The 23,173-nt window shown below is 42.7% G+C and overlaps 1 long non-coding RNA gene across 1 annotated transcript in view; it reads right to left on the bottom strand.

The window, feature by feature from the left end:
* LOC148150600 (uncharacterized) overlaps positions 1–21,314 on the bottom strand; it is a 32,705-nt gene extending 11,391 nt beyond the window's left edge. Inside the window, exon 1 of the long non-coding RNA XR_015751829.1 lies at positions 21,249–21,314. This is a non-coding gene — a long non-coding RNA (uncharacterized LOC148150600). The remainder of the gene's footprint in view (positions 1–21,248) is intronic.
* Between the last annotated feature and the right edge of the window lie 1,859 nt (positions 21,315–23,173).

Raw genomic sequence — 23,173 nt, forward strand, 5'->3', positions numbered from 1 at the left:
TCAGATTTTTGAGAATGCTGGCGGCCTTTCCTTGACAGCGGGCCTGGTAGATGGATTCTATAGATGAGAGGTTGGTCTTTGTGATTGGCCGGGCTGAGTTCACCACTCTCTGTAACCATCTCCTATGTCGAATGGGACAGTTGCCATATCAGGTAGTGATACATTCAGACAGAATGCTCTCGATCGCGCACCTATAAATATTGGCAAGGGTATTTGCCATCACGTAAACTTTCCTCAGCTGCCTGAGGAAGAAGAGATGTTATTGGGCCTTTGTAACCAGTGTGTCCACATGAAGAGTCCAAGAAAACTTGTTGTGGATGACCACTCCCAGGAGCTTGACACTCTCTACTCATTCCAACTCTGTGCTGTTAATGTGTAGAGGGGCATGAGTAATATCCCGCCTAAAGTCAATAATAAGTTCCTTGGTTTTGCCGGCATTGAGAGCTAGGTTGTTCTCAGTGCACCATTTTTTCAGGTCTTCCACCTTCCGCCTGTAGTCTATTTCATTGTCATCTGAGATTCGACCGACTTTGGTGATGTCATCAGTGAACTTGTAAATGGCATGGGTATACAATGAGTACAGTAGGGGGCTGAGTACACACCCTTGGGAGGCTCTAGTGTTGAGTTTTAATATGACAAAATATTGTCCCCAATCTTCACTGATTGTAGCCTGTGGGTCAGGAAACTGAGGATCCAGTTGCAAAGAGTGGGGCATAGTCCAAGATCACTAAGTTTAATAATCAGTCTCGAGGGGATAATAGTGTTGAAAGCTGAACTGTAGTCATTGTGCAGGATTCTTATGTAGCTGTTCTTGGTGTCAAGATGTTCTCGGGAGGAGTCAAAGGCAAGTGATATTGCATCTGACGTGGATCTGTTGGTCGGATAGGCAAGTTGGAATGGGTCAAGAGTAATGGGGAGGCTGGAGTTGATTAATGCCATGACCAGCCTTTCAAAGCACTTCATGACCACCGAAGTTAGGGCCACTGGGCAGCAGTCATTGAGACATGCTGCATAAGCCTTCTTAGACACAGGGATGATGTTGGCCCTCTTGAAACAGATATGGACATCTCTGGCAAGGCAACAACTATTATTCGACCCTAACTGCCTTTTAAGGTGCATAGTGAAGTTCCATCAAGCAGACACAATGTATCAGTGCACCCACCCTTGCCCCCATCTGAATCTTAAAATGTTAGTCAGCTGAATGCTGAGGTGGATGGCATTGAAAACCATGCCCAATCATCTGGGAGATTGAGGTCAAAATCAATGAAAGGTACATCATCTTGAACTATTCTTTGAAATCCCTGCTGCACAATAATAAAGGAATAATTTTAAATGTAGGATGTACATTTCGTTTTTTACGTTTTTATGTTTTTGCATTTTCGTTTCAAGCTACTCACTGGTAACCTGAGGAATGTTGGGAATGTCACATGAGGGTGGAGTGGGAGGTATCTGGGGAAAAGTAGAGGCTGGGGTTGGGAAAAATTAAAGCATTCTGTCTGAGTTGAGACAAAGATGGAGGTATCTCAATTTCCAGTTGCCTAGCAATTCTGACCATCATATTCTGGAGCCTGAGTTGAAGCAGGGCACTTTGTGGGTTAAGGCTTAGTATAAAAGCATCCCAAAGACTGAGACTGGGAACACAGGTGCTCCTGGGGCTCAGCCCTATGAGCACACATTTTCTTGAGTTGAGTCCAAGACCTTTACTGTGGCTAAGACTGGGAGTAGAGACATTCCTGGAGCTGAAGCCAGGAGTGGATGTGATTCTTGGGTCAAGTTTGAAAGCACAGGCATTCCTGGAGTTGAGGTTGATTGTGGAGGTATTGCTGGGAACAAGGCAGGAAATAACAGAACCAATTCTATATAATTTCCTGTACAGATATGTACAATATGCAGACTGTACATGGCACGTCTGACAACTATTTCCGATATTGATTTTTATTTCAGATTTTTAGTACTTTCATTGTTTTTGATTTAACATTTTGTATTGTTTTATCCCACTAAAGCGAAACCAACATTCACAACCTCATGCTTTATTTGACTACTTTGATGAAGCAAAAACAAATTAATCATAGCACCTAAGTAAAGGCTACTTGCTGATATTCACACTCAGGCTTAATTCATGACAATCATGCTTTGAAAAACTATTAATGAGAAAACAAATCCAAAATCAACTAATAAATTATTGCAGACGCTGAAAATCTAAATTTATGTGAGGAAATGTCAGGAGCACTCAATGGATCGGGCAGTTTGCTAGGTGAGAGAGAAAGGGAACAAACATTTCAGGTCAAGAACTTCTAATCAGATGTGAAAGAGTTTGGGGGCAAAATTAAATCAGAAAACAATCCAGCAATGTGTTGCCATCCACTACTTAAATGTTATCAATCAGGAAACTCATTTGAAGAGGTGCAACGTGAATGATTTTTTTGCTACCTGTCAAATGTTAGTGTTTTGAAGCAAATACAGAAGATGGAAAACAGTAGGAGCTGGGGTGTGAGGTTAGGATGGACTGTATGTATGTATGTCTCAAGGAGAAGACAAAAGGGAAAAATCCTTAATAGCTTTATACAATAAATGCTGCCGTCTCGTGAACAGCCCCTTTCAAGCTCCTAGCTTTAAACGTTTATTTTCTGATCAATAAGGTCAGTGATACAGAAATAAAACCAGCCTGAGCACAAACAAATAGATCAGATTCACTTGAGATTAAGTTTTCCACCTATTCATGACTATAATTGGAGACGCCAGTATATCTGAAAATAAACATGCAGGTGCAGCAGACAGACAAGAGGCAAATGTCCTTCATCACAAGAGGATTCAGGAACAGGGATGTTTTGCTGCAATTGTACAGAGCCTTGGTGAGATCACCAATAGAGCATAACATGTGCAGTTTAGACTCCTTATTTGAGGAAGGATGTTCTGGTTATGGAACAAAGGCTTACCAGACTGATTCCTAAAATGGTAGAACTGACATACGAGGAGAGATTGGATCAGTTGGGATTATATTCAATGGAGTATAGAAGAATGAGGGGGGGTTTCCATAGACACCTACAAAATTCTCACAGGACCAGGCAGAGTAAACAAACAAATGATGTTCCAAAGTTACCAAGGAGCCCACAACAAGAAGTTACAATTGAAGGATACCAGGTAGTCCATTTAGGACTGAGATGAGGAGGAATTTCTTCACCCAGAGAGTGGTGAGCCTGTGGAATTCTCTGGCACAAAAAGACTTTAGGCCAAATCGTTGAATGGTTTCAAGGAGTTCAATATAGTTCTTAGGGGTAAAGGGATCAAAAGGAATGGGGAGAAAGCGGGAATAAGATACTGAGTTGGCTGATCAGCAAAGATCATATTGAATTGCAGAGCAGCCTCAAACAGCCACTGTGCCTACCCGTGCCTCTATATTCTATGTTTTTATGTGTCTAAATCCGCCATTTCTCACGTGTTTTAATAAAATTATTATTCAAATGTTAAGATTTATCTGGGTGCACTTTCTCTCCATTTGAGCATCACCAAGGTCCTTGAATTCTTCACCACAAAGTTCTGCTTATATCCCTTAAATCATTGATTTGCTATCTTAATTCTGCAGAAAAAGACATACAGATAGATGGTTAAGTGATAAGTACAAGCAAGTGGCATTTTCAGAAGCCTGGTGAAAAATCTTGCAGTCTGCAGAAGTCGGAAACCAGCAAGTCCGCTATGTAAAAGATTACATCCAGATAAAGGTAACCACTTCCACTCTGTGTGTACATGGGCCTCTGAATATTTACATGGAAGTGGTTGGCATTGAGATCATAAGGATACAGGTATTTTATATTGGTACTGTATAAATATTTGGGGGCCGATTTTCTTCATTTTCTGTCTGCCCTGACAGAGAACAAACATAGTTTACGGAAAGTGAGTTGCACCTGCCCTGCTCGAACAGTGGTCACGTGTGATGTGGTTGGCTATTAATATCACTCCTTCAAACCTGGTAAAGTCTTGCTCTGGAAAACAGGGAGGAAAGGAGAGTTCATCTCAGTGAATTACAGATCTGTGGGTCTGATTGCTGGCCTCAGAATCTTCCAGGAAGAGATATCTCTTAGGTACAAGGAAATAAGTCAGTCTGTGATATGCTAATGAAACACACACTACATCATCGGGGGGAAATGATGCATATTTACATTATTGTGCTCTCTTTTCTAGCCTTATGGCAAAATTAAGCCACAGCAAGATGTTGCTTAAATGAAGTTTATGTTTTACCTGTCTCAGCAAACTCTGTAAATACTATTTCTTAGCATAATGAGATCAAGAATATTAAAGCTAGCTTTCCTACTCCACCTGACCCAAAGGCACCTGCTGGATCCAACTTGTTCTCAACTCCCTTCAGCTGTTTGGTTTCATAAGCCCAATACGCAATAAATGCAAAACATGGCTTCAATGTAATGCACAAAAACGTGTTTTTGTATTTAAGTTAGAGACACACATCTGGAGTGTGGTCCCCATCCTGTTATCACCAAAAGCATTGGAGACTGGTTGAGATCAATTGCCCAATTTTGAATTATTGATCTTTTTCTCCGATGTGCCATCCTGGAGTAAATCAGGATGGGGTGCTGTGGTGTGGAGGATAGTGTTGGAGCTGGATGAGATTATACTTATCCCTCCATTTCTTTTACAACAGTTCTATTAATTTGAATTGAACAGGCAGTGTTGCAAGGTTAGAGTGGCGGATTCTTGTCTTGTAAAGTTGTCAATTTAGCTGAAAGCTGACATTGGATTTAAGCCACTATAAAAGACAGAAAAGGTAGAGTCTGGTTTTTTTAGAAAGCAGTTTGAGGCACAGGCAGTGAAGAGCATTAGAAGGATGGATGCTGGAGAATAGTTAGAAAACATGTTTTAAATTGAGCCAATGACACATTGGTATAAGATCATTTAGCAATTAATTAACTTCCAAAAATTATATTAAGAAAGTAAATAAACGTGACGATAATTCTTTTTATGTATGTTTCACTGATGGGAAATAAATGAGCTGAAGTATTCATATCAAGTCTAACTCGTCAGGAGTTTTTCAGTTTGTCTTCATGGAAGAATGAAGAACTACATTTGTGAAAACACAAATATATAGTTCATTTAATGGCAAGATACTTTTGGATATGCTGAGAGTAAGAGCGTAGTTAAGTAAATAGGAAGCATTGTGACTCTCCCCCTGATGTTTTAGTTCTGGTTCTGCTTGTATCTATCCATCCTGTTTGGGTCTCAGTCTGGTCCCAAAGCCTCAGGAGTCTGATTCCCTCCGTCTTATACAAATTCTCCAGCCACATGTTCAATTGTCCAAAGCTCTTTCCTTTATTCTCTCTAGCATGTGGGACTGGAAATAAATGTGACATGACTGTGTTAGAGGCCTTGCTTTTCCATCTCCATTTTAGCTCCTTGAAATTTGCTTTCAGGACCTCAGCGCCCTTGCTTTCTAAGTCATTGGTACCAACTTGGGCACAATTTCTGTCTGTTCACTTTCCCACAAAATAATATCCTGCAGCCATTCTGTGATGTCCCTGACTTTGGCATTCAGGAGGCAACATATGATCCTGGAGTCGGGTTTATAGTCGGAGAAACACCTGTCTATTCTTTAACTAATGGATTCCCCAGCACTACTATATTCCCATCTTCTTCCTCCCCTCCTGTTCAACCAATGATGACCTGAACTGGTTTTGACTGCACTTCTCCAAGCAGGAAATAACATCAGCAGTATCCAAAGTAGAAAACCAAGTCGTGAACAGCTCCTCAGGTGTCTTCTGCACTTTCTGCCTGGTTTCCCTTCCAGCCTCCATGGTTTTAGCCTATGGTGTAACCACTTCCCTAAATGTGCTATTCACATAGCTCTCATTCTCAGTGACTCCAGCCACAACCAAACAAGTTCTAAAGGCCAGAGTTCAAAGTTCAGCAGCTACAGAAAATTCCTGCCCATATGGTCACCTAAGTCACTGGGAGTGCTCAGAAATTCCCACATACTACAGGACATGGATTCTGCACAGCCAAGCCACACTGCATTACCTGAACTTCACTTATATTAATTTTACTTAAATTGGATTTAAGTTAATAAAATAAACCTTTCAACTTTTGATAAATCTTAGTACTGATAAATGTGACTAATATTTACCACACTTTACTAGTTGCAATAAACCTTACTTAAAGTATCTCATTCCTCATGTCACAAATTCTGGAATCATGATTCACGCTTGCTAGGCCTTCCTCAAACATATCTCATGATTGTGTGCCCCTTACTGACAATGCATTTTGAAAAACATATCTCTTATGTAGAATAAGTAAGTAGCGAGTTTAGATTCCTACTACAGTAAACAATGTCATAGGACACAAATACTTTCAGTTAATTGATGTCATTGTATGGGGTGAGGGGTTGTGACATGGAAGATCTCTTGAGCCTAGTTTTCAAAAGATTAGTCCATGGAAACTAAGGTTCATGACTCCTTTGAGGTGTCTTGAATCATGACTCTTTAAAATTCTTGACCAGCTCCATAAAAACAATGGAAGAATAGGTCATGTTTATTTCCATAATGGCATTGGCCAGGACACGGGAGACAGAAGTAGGCCTGCGATCCTTGAATGACCCTGATGAAAGTCAAGCCCGGGGAACAGAATCAAAAACACCAGAATCCAGTCCCAGCCACCATTTTTAAAGGACTCCCGAGTTATCATGGCTCTGTTGAAAATCTGACCCTGCCAAAGAGAAAGATATCTGAAGGAACAATATGATAGTAGTGTCATGAGTTAAACTTTTGAGTTTGCTGCTTGCCTACAACTATTGAAATCATATAAAGATATTAACGTGAGCTATCCTTTTGAAATTTATTGAAAAAATGTGAATTGACAAATTTCTGTCATTTTATGGCAAGTTTTAATATCTAACATTCTAATCATCAAAACGTTTCATAAGGATTTTAATGAGCTGAGGTTCATGGTGTGAAAGATATGAGGCCTGTCATGGATATGGGGACCATTGGAATAGCTGCATATGGCAGTGACAAAAGGCAAATGAGCAGAGGTAGAAACAGAGGCACAAGCCAAGGGAGGTAATGTTATGGAGGTGCACATCATATTTATAACTGTATTTAGAATAGAAAGGATACTAATTCATAAATTCAATGCAGCCAAGGAGCAACATATAGGTGAAGAAGTAGAAGGAAACACAAATAAATCATTGAGGACTCTGGCAGTAATGGTGTATAGCTGGAAGAGTAACCATTACTGGACAAGTTTCAGCTATGATTGAATAGGAAAGAGTGGAACCCCACACCACTGGATAATGAAAAGAGGTATTGGAAGAGGTTGGTGTGATGGAATATATCAAAAACCATACTTAAAAATGAACGCTCAGTTAATATTTCAGGTGTAACCATTCAATCAAGCTTATTAGTTTAACATTTTCTTTAGAAATAGGTAAAACCTGAAAAATTACAAGGAGACCAGTCCCACTCTTTGATAGCAACTGAAATAACAAATCTTTTAAGACTTTGATATTTTGATTTGGATAAAAGGGTTTATAAATTATAACAAACAGATTTATCAAAGTGCTTAAGAAAATATATTTCAATTTAGACTTAATGTGTCAAACAGCCCAAAGGATGTGAGTTCTTTATGAAATTTGCTCTGTTTGATTTCATTTAATTATTACATTTAGCTTTAATTATGTTTGAGGAAAATCTTTAAAGTGACGTTCTTGGAATTTGACCTTACTTTTTTCATCAATGCTTCAGTCTTGGTTCTTAAGCATTACACAATAACAGTCTCTATCTTACTATTTATTCAGCTGTTTCATCATTACTGGTACAAACTGTTTTTCTCCACAGTTCTGTTTTTTGTATTGCATTTAGTCTGATAAACATTTTTAAGCATTTTAAGAGCAATGTTTAAGATTAATCCTGAGGCATACCACTTTCTCACAGTATCCCAGAGAAGAACATCTAAAGTACCAACATGATATTAGTGTCAAAAATGAACCTTCTAAGTTTCCTAACTGTATGCCAATACTAAAATAATATAAATATATTAACAAGAACTATTCTTTTGAATTTTCATTGACAAATGCAAACTTCTGAATTTTGTAAATGTTTTCTGTGTTGTTTTTATCACGTATCACTGATCATTTAAACTAGAATAATTTTATAGGAAGTTTAACTCTAAGCTGTTGATTGGTAGAAAGTGTCGGCAGACAATCTATAAATTGTCACTCACTTTATCAGTTGATCCTTAGTTAAATGCAGACAAATAGTTGCCTAATCAAAATGGGCATTTGGTGCTTGCAGTGTTCCAGCCGGTGTAGTGCCAGGAAGTTTAGAATTCGTTTATTCAGTAGTAGTTTGGGAGTACTGTGAATGATAAAGTAAAATAAGTGTGGGCAAGTGCTAACAAAAAAAATGTACTTTATTTTCTTTTTGTTTAGTTGTTTGTTAGGAAGTATATCAGTTTTTAGAATGCAATGCTCACGTTAGAAGTTCCCTTCACAGGTTGTTCAAATGGTGTTATCCATGACATAAAACATTCACAGAATTTCACAAGGCTTCTCTCTGAGTCAAATAAATGCCTTAGCTGCCATATTTAAAATGACTGTAGGGCAGAAAATGAGCAACACATGGACCATTTTAATTTGAAATTCATGCTGCTCACTGTCCACCAGATAAAGTGAGTTAAAATTCCCATTCTGCAGAAGAAAATAACTGAAGATCCCACATTTGTGAGTACACTCGAGGACTCAGAGGGTTAATGGACATTTGTCTATTGCACTTGCATGGAACACTGACATTTGTGGAATGGAATGAATGTCGCAGGTTTTTATGGTCTGATTGGTTTCAAGATTGCATGAAAGCCCTGAGCTGAGCTGCAAAAGTCAAAGTGCTTCTCTTATAAAGGCAAGACTTTCTAGGTGTTGCTGCAATGTCGTCGGCACATCTTGGAGGTAATTATGTTGTGGTTCCAAGATCATTTTTTTGTAATCATGAGGGAATAGCAAGTTCAGTAGAGTCACTGCTAAAAGAGGTAGAGGGTTAACTGTCTGGGGGAGAAAGCAGGGGCACTTGTGGAGGTGGCAACAGGGACAGTGATAGAGGGACAGTCACATTGGAGTGGGTGGTATGCAGCACAGCATTGGAGAGCATGGCAGGTAATGGAAAGGGAGGTTATTGGCAGGAACTGACACCATGGCTCCTACAGGGAAGAAAAGAATAGCAGATTGGGCATTAGTCATGGGTAATGTAAGCGCTCGGGGGGCAGGGAAGATAGTTGTAGGTGAAACTCAATATGTTGGATCTCCAAATGAGGGAAGAGGGAATGGGTATAAATTGGCTGTCAGAAACATGCAAGGCTTTACGGGGGTATCTGGCAACCAGGTGGAGGGATGCTGACATTGTCCACTGCCTGCCTATGTTTGCTATTCTCTACGTGCAAAGGGATATTAGAAAATATTTGGGACAACACCCAGGATGTGAGTGTCATTTGATGGGAATTAAAAGCATGGCTTCTATGTTTGCTGGGTGCTAAAACTTTATTACAGCCATGAAGCAGCTATTTGTAAAGTGCAGCTACATTTAATCTGCAATGATTGTGTCACCTATTTGATATGCATGGAGTGAGGGTGATTAGGGCTAAGATGTTGGTCAAAGGCAATTAGTCACATGCCATTGGTAATTGCAAATTGAACTTAAGTATCTCAATAATGTTGACGTGAGCCACAATAATGATTCAAAAAGCCAATGCTGGCTGAAGAGGAATTAATATTCATCTAATTTCCAAGCATCCTATGTGTTAGCTACAGAACATTAATTCCTCATTACAGGAAGGTGCTAACTGAGACAATACCCCCTGTCCTTCCTTCTGACTGCCTTCCAGCCTACCTTGCCAGTGATATCATCCCACTGGCCTCATTTCATCCTCAGTCACTTGCAGCCATGCACTCATCCGTCCCAAGCCTCTGGTGGATGCGTTACAGGCAGCAGCCACTACTCTGGTACTGATGGGCAACGGGAAGTTGTTGGCCGCTGTTTACTGGCAGCTGATGGGGTTTCTATCCTCAGGATCATAAATCTCAGGCAGTAGCCACAATTCTGACTGTTACGTGCCGAATGACCATTTAATACTAGAGGGCTTCACCAATGGAGAAAACATGGTCCTCCTGCTCGTTCTCAAGCTCACAGACAATGTCATCGTCATCAATATTAAATTCTGTCCAATGGTGTTTAGGTCTTTAGGTAAGTTTTATCAGGACCAGTATCCACAGTGATATGGCACATGAGCTCAATATGGCCTCTCCTGGGGAAACTGACAAAATCCGATCAGCCACCATGCTACACCTCACCATGTTGCTTTCCAAACTGAAGTCAATAAATTCCACGTTTGTCAGTTTCTCAATGGGGGTGGATGAGGTTCAAATAATCCCCACAATGATATATCACACAAATTTGTAAGAATGGAAATCAAATCTTACTGAAACTCAACACTCAACTCTATCTCTTTGCACAGATGCTCGTATGTACAATGGTAAATAGATTGAAAGATAACTCGAGACTATGAGAAATATAGGGTGGAATTGTCTGGTTCTGGAGAAAGGAAGTGAACTTAACAAAGTGGTGAACCAGCAGCCTGTCACTTTCCCAGCTTCACATTTTCTCACCTCCACCAATTCAACACCTTAAATAATTAATTAATGACCACTTAAAGGCCTCATCCACCTGGCTACAATTATTTCAGCTCCATGCAGGATAACAAAGAGTCGTTCTACCCAGCTGGTTAGTTAGCTAGAGCATGTGTGGGAGGGGGGCATGCGAACTGGATCAATCCACTCCAATCTCCGTACAAATGAGGGATTGAATCATTCCCTGCCCTCACATCCAGCTTACTTTCCAAATAACATTTCCATTTCCTGTGGGCGATATTTTGTCCTGGGGGTTGTCTGGAGGTTGTTGTCCCAGCAACAGACATGGCCTTCACCGTGAAGTTGTCAGCAGACCTCACTGACATTGCAGGACTTCCTGGTCTGGGATCCTAATTTTAACTGCTCTGGTTGCTGGTTGGCTCAGTAAGATTTCCCAATTTCAGAGGCTGTGTATTTCTCTTCTCTCACATTTTTACCAAGTTTCAAAACAGAGCCGTGAATGTGGTGCTAGAAAAGCACAGCAGGTCAGGCAGCATCCAAGGAGTACGAGAATCAACATTTCGGCCAAATGCCCTTCATCAGGAATGAAGTTTGTGGGTCGAGGCTAGAAGATAAATGGGAGGGGTGGGGGGGGGGGGGGTGTTGGAGGGAGATAGCTGGGAAAGCAATAGATGGATGAAGGTGAGGGAGAAGTTGATAGCTTAAAAATGTGTTGCTGGAAAAGCGCAGCAGGTCAGGCACCATCAAAGGAACAGTAGGATCGACATTTCGGGCATAAGCCATTCTTCAGGTCAGAGGGGGCTGTGATGGACGGGCCCGGAGGGCGGTGCCGGGTTGAAGAGTTGGGACTGGGTAATGGGGAGAGGGGAAATGAGGAAGCTGTTGAAATCCACATTTTAAACACGTAGTTGCAGGATTCCAAGGCAGAATATGAGGCATTCCTCTTCCAGGCGTCGGGTGGTAACAATTTGGTGGTGGAGGAGACCCAGGACCTGCATGTCCTTGATGGAGTGGAAGGGGGAGTTGAAGTGTTCAGCCACGGGGCAGTGGGGCTGGTGGGTGTGGGTGTCCCAGAGATGTTCTCTGAAACGTTCCGCAAACAGGAGTCCTGTCTCCCCTATGTAGAGGAGACCACACCGGGTGCAATGGGTGCAGTAGATGACATTGGGAGAGATAGAGGTGAATTTATGACGGATGTGGAAGGATCCCTTGGGGCCTTGGATGGAGGTGGAGGGAGTGGTGTAGGCGCAGGTTTCACACTTCCTGTGGTGGCAGGGAAAGGTGCCAGAACTGGGGTGTGGGCTGGTCAGGATGTGGACCTAACGAGTGAGCCACGGAGGGAATGGTCTTTTCAGAATGCTGATAGGGGTGAGGAGGAAAATAAATCTCTGGTGGTGAGGCCCATTGGCGGAAGTGGTAGAGGGTGATGCGTTGTATGCGGAGGTTGGTGGGCTGAGAGGTGAGGACCAGGGGGGTTCTGTCCTTGTTGCGTTGGGAGGGGTGGTGTTCAAGGCCGATGGTGCGTTAAGTGGAGGAGAAGCGCCGGAGGGCATCGTTGACAACGTGGGAAAGGAAGTTGCTATCGTGGAATGAAGGAGGCCATCTGGGACTTTCTGAGGTGAAATTGGTCATCCTGGAAACAGGTACGGCGGAGGTGGAGGAATTGGGAATAAGGGTTGGCATTTTTACAGGTGGTGTGGTGGGAGGAAACATTCATCCCTAGAATTTGAGGATTAGCACAGTTGCATTATAAATAATGTCAGATCAATATTCAACAATTAATTCCATGCCCCCCTTAAAGTTTATGTGTAAAACCTTTGAACAAGTTTATTAATTACCTTTCTACCATCAGAAGAGTCTCATCCTCAAATGTAGTTACTTCCTCAAAGAGGTCAATGGTTTGTGATGTATGTCTTGCTTTTCCTACAGCTGTCCTCACAAAAGAAATTTCTCTGTGATACTTTTAAAGCTTTTACCTACTAAGGATGAATACTTAATGAATAGAGTAAATTGACACAATTGTTGTATGTAACAAGATAATCTTCAGCACCCTTCAATATTTCAGACTTCTTAATTAAGTTTATCTAAGAAGATTAACCAAAGCCTCTCCTATTCCTTCTGCCATTTTCTTGAAGAGTGCAAACTATTTGATGTAGTATGTTGTAGACATGACTTACTCTATGACTCATATTTCATTCTCCTGTACTTATGTGGTAAAAATTGCTCAGCCAAAATGACTGAATTGAGGATTAATTTGCACTATTCATTTGTGCCTGTTATTTGCCATATTTATCACTCACTGATCACATACAGAAGACTGAAATTTATGCTTTTTTGACTAAATATAAGTGATATTGAGTTGACCTTGGCAGTCTGGTCCCAAAGGCACAAACTAGGTCAGTGCCATCTCAGTGGTGCAGAGGAGTAGCCAGCAGCGTCATAAGAAGTTCAATGACCTTCCCACTTGGCCAAAGTGTCACACTCCTCTCTCTGCTCCCCCACATTCACTCGATCACTGAACCCAATGCCCACCCAAGCTGATGCCCTGTCATTACTGCCCACAATGTTTTTCTTCAATCTCTCTCACACAGCTCCAGCCCCCACAGCACAAATTCTGCACAGTCTCTGCACCAATTAGTCAGTCACCGGGGACATTTCACCACCCTTTGATCACCAGCACCAGGATTTATTGCTGTGCCACCCACTTTCAGTTCATTCTCATTCCAGGAGGAAACAGCCTACAGGGGTAGCAGGAAGGGCCAGGACTGGTGGAGAACTACCTGGCCTTACACTCCTCAGGCCCCACCAAGAAGGAGTCCTGGAGAGAAGAGCGGGATGCTGTTGCAGGGATGCTGAGATATCCACATCCTGCTAGCTGAGCAAGTAGTGTTCTTCATTGCACTGTGTCTCTCAGGTAACTCCATTGTTAGTACCATTCATTATACACCCCTTCTAGTGAATGGTCATGATATCTTCCCTCTCTTTTGTTTTGCAGGTACTGTCAGTATCTTTACCACCTCTGCAGAGCTACGCCCAGCTGCCCTCCAGAAGTCAGCTCTTCAACCTCTGAGTATGACAGTTCTGAGGAAACACCAGCATGGCTGTGTCCATCACGCTAACCAGCTTGGATACTGGCAACTCATTTGGAACATGAGAACTGTAAAGTTTGGGAGCACAAACTGGAAAGCATCTCACTGTGAGAGCTCAAGAGCTGGCTAAGGCAGGAACATTCCAGGCACTCAGAAGGCTGCTAGAGCCAAGATACAAGCTCAGTCCCTGGCAGGAGAGGAGCCTGTGGTGTTGACAATCAGAGGCTTCATCTACATTCACTGGGAGGAACAGGAGCAGCGTGCAAGAGCATGGGAGGCAATGACCTCCTTGCCCAGAGGCTGCAGCAATGCAGTGAGTCGTACAGCTGTCTGACTGCCTCCAAGGACAGATTGGCAGCTGCCATGGACAGACAGCACCCTCAGGATCTGCTGGAGACACCTCACCATTGCTCCTCAGGGCTGAAGGTATGGTGACAGAGAGATAGGAAAACTGGAGCACGCTTAGGGCTCATTCCTCCTTGCACCATTTTGACCTTTGAAGGCTCAGGCTGGGAAAGGTACATTGTGCTGACTGGTCATCATTTGGTTTGTCATGATTACCAGTCAGCACATTGGCTCAGTAGTTCACACTGCTAATTTACAGCACAGGACCCAGGTTCAATTCCACCTTTGGGTGACTGTCCATGTGGCATTTGCACATTCTTCCCAGGACTGCAGTGGTTTCCACCAAGTGGTCTGATTTTCTCCCATAGTCCAAAAGATGTGCAGGCTCGGTGGATTAGCCATGGGAAATGCAGCATTACAGGGATAAGGTAGCAAGGCTGGGTCTTGGTTGGATGCTGTTTGGAGGGTCGGTATCAACTTATTGGGCTGATGGCCTGCTTCCACACTGTAGGGATTCTATGATTCTTCAGCATGCATGGGCTGGCCAGACACAAGTGACCAAACCTCCAGGGCTAATAGGCACCACTGCATAGGAGTCTTCCTCCAACACAACTGCAGTACCAGGGACTCTTCAGTGGGAAAGCAGAATACCTATTGTGCTCAGTTTGGTGGCATTCGTGACATTGCATTGTATATGAATTCAAACATTTGCACAAATCTCATTGTTATGGCACCACATATGTTTATCTGAGTCTCTGTGTAGCTCCAAAATGAATGGTGCCAGTGTGGTATCTAACTTCTTGCTCACACAGGATAGATTATGCCATGCTGAGAGTCTGCTGCAGTACATCGAAACAAGAGGAACAATGTGTCTGTAGGGGAATGGGTCCTGGTGGAACTATTGGCTCTTGTAGCCAAACATCACTATTCTTTCCCTGCACGACTGGAGTAGAGCTGTGTAGTTGTCTAGAAGACAGTCAGCCAATACACATGCCTCATGAGGTCTGTGAATATATGGTTCTGTGTGAAATGTTGTTTCCCTTTAAAGGATCTGAACTCAGTGAGTTTTGCAGCCCCATCCCTCACAGGCCCGGACACTTACCCAACTCTCTCTGAATTTGATCCCCACTCAACCTATCCACATCCACCTGTCTACCTTTCCTTCTCCAAACAATGACATTTGAGGACAGAGTGTCAGGTTTGATCATAAGCTATGTCCCCTTTGAAGCCAGGGTGGTCTATACCATGGAAGAACACCCCTCCTGCACATGACTCCTTTCCCATCCTTCCCCTACCCTATCATTGCCCCTTTACAGATACAGTTGCCCCCCTTCACAATGTCATTCCTCCCTTCCCCTACCTTGCAGCTCAAAGAAGAGATTCCCACGCATCCTTCTTGCGACAACAGAGAGCCGACCTCATCCCTTATCCCCCACCCTAAGCTTTTCTGGATGGACCTGATGAACTGATAGTGGCCCACTCCCTGAGTGACATAACAAGGCAGCCACAGACACATGAAGTTTCCAAATCCCTGACTGATGGTTGTACATATCCTCAACCGTGTTAGCCCTACCCTGTGCACTGGCTGCTGATGGAACCACAGGACTCTCCACGACCCACTCCCTAGACTTCAAAGGCACAGACCCAATCACTGACAGCACCTCAACCGGATGCCTGACCATGGCCAATGCTCACTAGTATCAGGGGCTGCCCTTAGCCTACTGTGCCTGGAACCCCAGACTGATGGGTATCATCATAGACTTTGGTGAGGTCTACATTTCTGAGACCACTTTAGCTGCTGGAACATAGTGTTAGTGCAAGATTGATGTAGGCACACTGCCACTGCCAAGATATATGCTCCCTTGCCTAAGGACTGCTGATGAGTAAGGCAAGTGCCAGATTGTGGAAGTGCGCTTTTTCGGCACAGCAATGCTCTGATTTGTATGTTAAGAATTCTCAACATCCAGTTTTGTTGGTGTAATGCTTAACTAGGCTGCTGAATGTTAATGAGATGAGATGTGGTGTTAATATAGTGCTGAATAAACAAATCTCCCTTAACTAGCATGATGTTTACTCATTTCTTGGAAAATGTATAAAAGATGCAGCAAGATAATCCCGATATCAGGATTCATCTCAGGACTATCCATCTGATTCTGCCACAAATCTTGCTATAGCCCCAATTGCTCAGACCCACATAAGATTCACCCAAGTTTTTATATTTCTTGCAATCATCTGCTTATTTGCATCAAGACATTGGTGAGGCCACTTTTGGAATACTGTGTACAGTTCTGGTCACCCTGTTATAGGTAGGACATTATTAAATTGAAGAGTGTGCAGAAAAGATCAACAATGATGTTGCCGGGATTGGATGGTTTGAGTTATAAGGAGAGGCTGGATATCCTGGAACATTTTTCACTGGAATCTAGGAGGTTGAGGGGTAACCTTACAGAGGTTCATGAAATCATGAGAGCAATGGAGAAGGTGAATGGCAAAGATCTTTTCCCTAGAGCGGAAGAGTTCAAAGCTAGGGGGCATATTTTTAAGGAGATAGGAGAAAGATTTAAAAGGGACACAAAATGTAATTTTTTGATATAGAAGGTGGTTTGTACATGGTATGAGAGGAAGTGGTAGATGTAGGGCATAGTCACAACATTTAAAAGACACCTAGAAAGGTACACGAATAGGAAAGATATAGAAGGATATGGGCCAAATGCAAGCAAATGGAACTAGTTTCGTTTGGGGGACTTGGGCAGCATGGGTGAGTTGGACTCGAGGATCTGTTTCCTTGCTGTCTGACTCAATGACTCTACAACTATGTAAGAGAAATCACTTCTATGTGAAGGCAGTGCATATAAAAACAGCTCCAAGTGGTGAGCAGCAAAGTAGAGCTCACTGCCAGTGTGAGAACATATCAGTGACTCTCTTAAGGAGGACGACCACAGGATAGAGTGGTGTTATTTAAATAACATTACAAGAGTGTGTTTCCAAACTAATATTGATGATGTTTGATCCATAACCTACTTTCCAAGAATACAATTGCGAAGATATTTATTGATTATTCTACGTTCAGATCCTCATGGAGCAATTGAATAAAAATCAACATCAGAAAACACAACAAAGGAAAATGCCAACAGTTTCAAACAATTTGGATGTTTAACCAAAAGAGCACTGCAATAATGATATAATATTAGAACCATGACAGTATCATTTTTGAATTATTGTGAAAGATTTTTTTAATATAAAATAGCAGTTAGTTTCCGTTACTTATGATTTTACAAACAGCCAGCTTGTCAAACAAATTGGGTGCTCATAAGGATGCTGAGAGTTTAGCTTTTTGCTCCTGTCTAGAGCTGGAAGATGGTGGAGGGAGGTGGAGGGAAAACTTTCTTGCTGTTGTGTAAATGGTTTGTTTTCTCAGAAAAATAATCTGAACACTGTTTAAAGCCTGAGAAAGCCTCCAAAGTCCCCACGAACATTTTAATTTTCATTTGGCATGGCACTAGTGCCAACCCAACTGGTGTGAGACAGCCATCACTCTGCTCTGCTCAGCATGATTACTGAAATATAACTACTGCTTTCTGGTTGTTGCAAAATGGAAACTGCTTTGTGGTCACACAAAGTGGGCATATAACCTCACCTTGGGCAGTCATCCAACACTCAGAGGGTTGCAATAGAACTGAGTCAGTTGATCAGTCCATCCACAATGTCGGATATTGTGTGTACCTCACCAATGATTTTGAAGGAACTCTCAACCACTGGAGCAGTAGCACTAGTCCTATTAGATTCTGAAATATTATCAACGGAATAAATATTTTCAAAAGATGATCATTGGCTACTTGGCCTTTCTCTTGTTTGGTAAATGCACAATCACATTTATAACCTAACCTGGGCCAAGTGGGTCCAACCACATTTCTTTCTTGTCTTGTTAACACATTTGGAGTTTTTGAATATAGTTGATATTCTGATGATAACTCAAGCATCTGCAATTTCCTTAGGGTTCTGCTCCCCACTATACCCTCTAATGACCACATAATTCGGATTTCTGGTGACCTTCTAGCAAAGTTATCAGCCAATATTGGAAAACCACAGGAAATTCCCAGCATTTGGGCACAAATGCAATTATAATCCTGAATGATGAAGTATTAAATTATTTGATGAGAGTCAATGCTGTTTTCATACCTCAAACCTTAAAAGATAAATTCTGCACTAACTTCTACAATATATTTCCATCCTGAACCAGCCAAGTGCTGAGTTTATTGCTAAGGGCTGGGAGTCGAAATGGACTTTATAACGACAGCTTCCCTTTATAGAGTACATTTTAAGAAAGAAAGTATTCCTTCTTCATGGCAGCATAATTAATCAAACAAAAATTGATGCCAAGTAGTTGTGTGCAGGAAGCATCATTAGTCAAGGATGTTTTAAAGAGGATTTTAAAGGAGATAGAGATTAAAAAAAAAAGCAGAGGTCTAGCTCTGGAGGTCTTGGGGGATTGCACAATTGGAGTAAGTTGGAGAAACACTGGTGAGAGTGAGTATGAAAATAAGTAATTTAACTCTGAAACATTGTTGGAACAGATATCAATGTCGTTCAGTGAACACAAGTGTGACACACAAGCAAGCCTTGGTGCAGTTAGAGTATAACCTTGGATGAGTCCAGATTTATGTAGGGTGAAAGGAAGGAGGCTGTGCTGGAGAATAATGGAATAGTTAAGCCTGTTGCTAATAAATTCATAGATGAGGGTTTCAATAGGGCTTGGGCTGAGGCAAAGGCAGAAATGAGGAATGTGCAGAGGTGGAAATAAACCATATTTGAGATGGAGACAATAGGGAATTGGAAGCTCAGAGTCAAAAAGGCATGGGGATTGCAAACACCATGGTCAATCTGAGACGACAGATGGGAGAGAAATGAAATCAATAGAAAGGGAAAGGATTTATGATGGAGGTTGAATACATTGAAATTCAGAGGTAATCTCAGGGGGAAAGGCAAAAAAAAATCCGAATTTTCTGAGAATGATGGGATAAGTGAAGGTGGAACTAGGCATTCCTACTCAGCTGGACCATGGACAGACATTGGAGAATAGCATGTTATTCATCCCAAATGTCTGCCCCTGTCAAGTTGCCAGAGTCTGACTATTTTGAAATCTAAACAAGTCAGACTAAAGTAGAGGTGCAGACTTTTTAAGATGGGGAAAGGCGTCAGAAACCTGAAGTACACAGAAGGCTTAGGAGACTTAGTTCAGGATTCTCTCAAGGATAACATGCAGGTTTAGATGGCAGTTTAGAAGGCAAATGCAATGTTACCATTCATTTCAAGAGGGCTAGAATACAAGTTAGAAGTGCAGGTTCATAGCTCCTTGAAAGTGGAGTTGCAGGTTGATAGGATAGTGAAGAAGGCGTTTGGTATGCTTTCCTTTATTGGTCAGAGTATTGAGTACAGGAGTTGGGAGGTCATGTTGTGGCTGTGCAGGATGTTGGTTAGGCCACTATTGGAATATTGCATGCAATTCTGGTCTTCCTATCGGAAAGATGTTGTGAAACTTGAAAGGGTTCAGAAAAGATTTGCAAGGATGTTGCCAGGGTTGGATGATTTGAGCTACAGGGAGAGGCTGAACAGGCTGGGGCTGTGTCGGAGGCTGAGGGGTGACCTTATAGAGGTTTACAAAATCATGAAGGGCATAGATAGGATAAATAGACAAAGTCTTTTCCCTGGGATCGGGGAGTCCAGAACTAGAGGGCAGAGGTTTAGGGCGGGAAGGGAAAGATATAAAAGAGACCTAAGGGACAACTTTTTCATGCAGAGGGTGGTACATGCATGGAATGAGCTGCCAGAGGATGTGGTGGAGGCTGGTACAATTGCAACATTTAAAAGGCATTTGGATGGGTATATGAATAGGAAGGGTTTGGAGGGATATGGGCCGGGTGCTGGCAGGTGGGACTAGATTGGATTGGGATATCTGGTTGGCGTGGACAGGTTGGACTGAAGGGTCTGTTTCCATGCTGTACATCTCTATGACTCTATGACTCTATGATAAGTACAGAGATGTAGAGATGTACTGCTGAGGCTGTATCAGGCTTTGGTCAGACCACATTTTGAATATTGTGAGGAGTTTTGGACCTCATGTCTAAGGAAGGATGTGCTGACCTTGGAGTGGGTTCAGAGGAGGTTTACAAAAATGATTTTGGGGACAGATGGTTTATCATATGAGGAGTGGTTGAGGACTCTGGGTGTGTACTCAATGGAATTTAGAAGGATATGAGGTAATCTGATTGAAACTTATAGAATACTCAGAGGCCTGGATAGAGTGGAAATGGAGAAGATGTTTTTACGAATAGAAGTGCCTTTTCTATAGTGTAGTGGCTATCACGTTCGCCTCACTCACAAAAGGTCCCCAGTTCGATCCTAGGTGGGAACATTATGGGGCGGTACGGTGGCTCAGTGGTTAGCCCTGCTGCCTCACAGCACCAGGGATCCGGGTTCAATTCCTGCCTCGGGCAACTGTCTGTATGGAGTTTGCACATTCACCTCGTGTCTGTGTGGAGTTTGCACATTCACCTTGTGTCTGTGTGGGTTTCCCCTGGATGCTCCAGTTTTCTCCCACAATCCAAAAGATGTGTAGGCTAGATGAATTGGGTCAGTATGGACTTGTTGCGCTGAAGGGCCTGTTTCCACACTGTAGGGAATCGAATCTCTAAAAAAAAGAGACTAGGACCTGAGGGTATAGCTTCACAGTGAAGGGATGATCCTTTAGAACTGAGATGAGGAGGAATTTCTTCATCCAGAGGGTGGTGACTCTGTGGAACTCATTGCTGCAGAGGTTTATGGAAGCTAAGTCATTGAGTATATTTAAGGAAGAGATAAAATGGTTCTTTAGTAAGGGGATTGAGGATTCCAGGGAGAAGGCAGGAGAATGGTTTTAGAGAAACATATTAGATATGATTGAATGGCAGAGAGACTTGGTGAGCCAAATAGCCTAATTCTGTTCCTTATCTTATGGCTTTACGATCTAAGTAAAGAGATAAGTGGTCACAACTGGGTATTTTATTTCCAAGTAATGGTTTAGCAGCATTTCCAATGATGTTCCAGAGTCAACCAACATCATACATCTCCTGCTATTTCCCAGAATCCTTGGCAATAGCAACAGCAAGTGTGGGGAAATTAAGAAGTTTCTCAAATCCTACCTTCTCACCATCACTTCCGGGCAAAGGGAATTGAAAGAATTCTCAGCTTTTTAATTACTCTTCTGGAGCAGAAAATGAAAATTAAAGCATTTGTTAATAGGGCTGGAATTATGATGTTGGTCCTCCCAAACCAACTTCTTTTGATTTTCCACACTTACTGTTCGGTGTACAATAACTAGGAATCAAGCAATATATGCGTGAAGGCACATCACCATCTTAATGGACTGGAAATATGTAATACAGGCAACTGACTTTTTTTTACCCTCTGGTCTCACATTCCCAAAGTAATTTTCTGAAAATATTTATGGATTTTTTTGATGGCTCTATTAATATTTGGAAGCTATTTACTCTGTCTTTAATAAGACACATTTTCACATTTCCAGCCACATTTTCATCATAAATCACAAATACTCTTCTGAAATGAGACATTAATTGAAAGAAGCTGTTTGGAAAGCCTCCCACTTTAACAAATCCAAATATTTGGCACATATTTACTGGCACTAGCACTATGTATTACCAAGCAATCACCTCATGTAATCTGAAATATCTGAAATAGCATTAGTTATGAGTTATCGTGTGGGCAGTGAAATTATCAATCACACCCACAGAAGATACTATGATCACATCTATGGATTCTGATTAATACACTGGCAAATAAAAACTGGATCATTTACAAAAGACAGATTACAGCTGTCAAGGAAAGTCTTTGATACAATGTATCCAAACATAGAAAAAAGCAGATTTCTGAAAGTTCGAACCAAAGTCAAAGGGCAGAAACTTCCAGTCCTGGAGGGAGTGGGAAGAGTAATGGGAGGACAGATTTAATCAGATGAAATTCCAGAAATGTGATTCATCTGATGGAATAAAATTTTGTGATGAGGTCCTCTGACCCTAAAAGATTATGTAACCTTCCTGATTGCTGGTGGTGAGAAGTTTATTTCAATGTGTTGGCATCTGATTAAAAACACAACTCACTTGGTTAAGTAGATGCTCCCAAGTAAGTAATAGGTAAGTTTGAGAAATCGATCCGATCACATATACCTGCTGATCTTCACCTCTTCCAGGACTTTGGTGTAAGGACCTGTTGTTTTGTCCTAATAGTGAAAGGGCTTTAAATGATACTTGCATTGAGCTGTTGTGTAAAGTCTTAAAAGTGCAACCAAGCAGATAGGAAGAGTAGGTTGGTTGTGTCTGAGGCAGGTTAAAGAGAAAAAAGCTAAGGAGTGTTGTACTACCTAAGCAAGGTGGGGGGGGGGGGGTGCGCAGTGAGGGTGGGGTGGGGGGGTTGCACCTCACAGTTTCTGTGCTGTCAGTCCTGTCCTGTCCTGCCCAGTCCCTGCCTTGTCGTGCCCTGTCCCTGTCCCTGCCCTGTCCTGTCCTGCCCTGTCCCTGCCCTGTCCTGTCCTGCCCAGTCCCTGCCCTGTCGTGCCCTGTCCCTGTCCCTGCACTGTCCTGTCCTGCCCTGTCCCTGTCCTGCCCTGTCCCTGTCCTGTCGTGCCCTGTCGTGCCCTGTCCCTGTCCCTGCACTGTCCCTGTCCTGCCCTGTCCCTGTCCTGCCCTGTCCTGTCCTGCCCTCTCCTGCCCTGTCCCTGTCCTGCCCTGTCCCTGTGCTGCCCTGTCCCTGTCCTGTCCTGCCCTGTCCCTGCCCTGTCCTGTCCTGCCCAGTCCCTGCCCTGTCGTGCCCTGTCCCTGTCCCTGCCCTGTCCTGTCCTGCCCTGTCCCTGTCCTGCCCTGTCCCTGTCCTATCCTGCCCTGTCCCTGCCCTGTCCTGTCCTGCCCAGTCCCTGCCCTGTCGTGCCCTGTCCCTGTCCCTGTCGTGCCCTGTCCCTGTTCCTGTCCTGTCCCTGATCTGGCCTATCCTGTCGTGTCCCTATCCTGCCCCTGTCCTGTCCTGCCCTGTCCTCTCTGCTAGGACTTAGATGGAG

This window comes from Chiloscyllium plagiosum, unplaced genomic scaffold, assembly GCF_037043375.1.
Source record: "Chiloscyllium plagiosum isolate Xiang-an unplaced genomic scaffold, Cpla_swu_hap1 HiC_scaffold_3, whole genome shotgun sequence".
Classification (NCBI taxonomy): Eukaryota; Metazoa; Chordata; class Chondrichthyes; order Orectolobiformes; family Hemiscylliidae; genus Chiloscyllium; species Chiloscyllium plagiosum.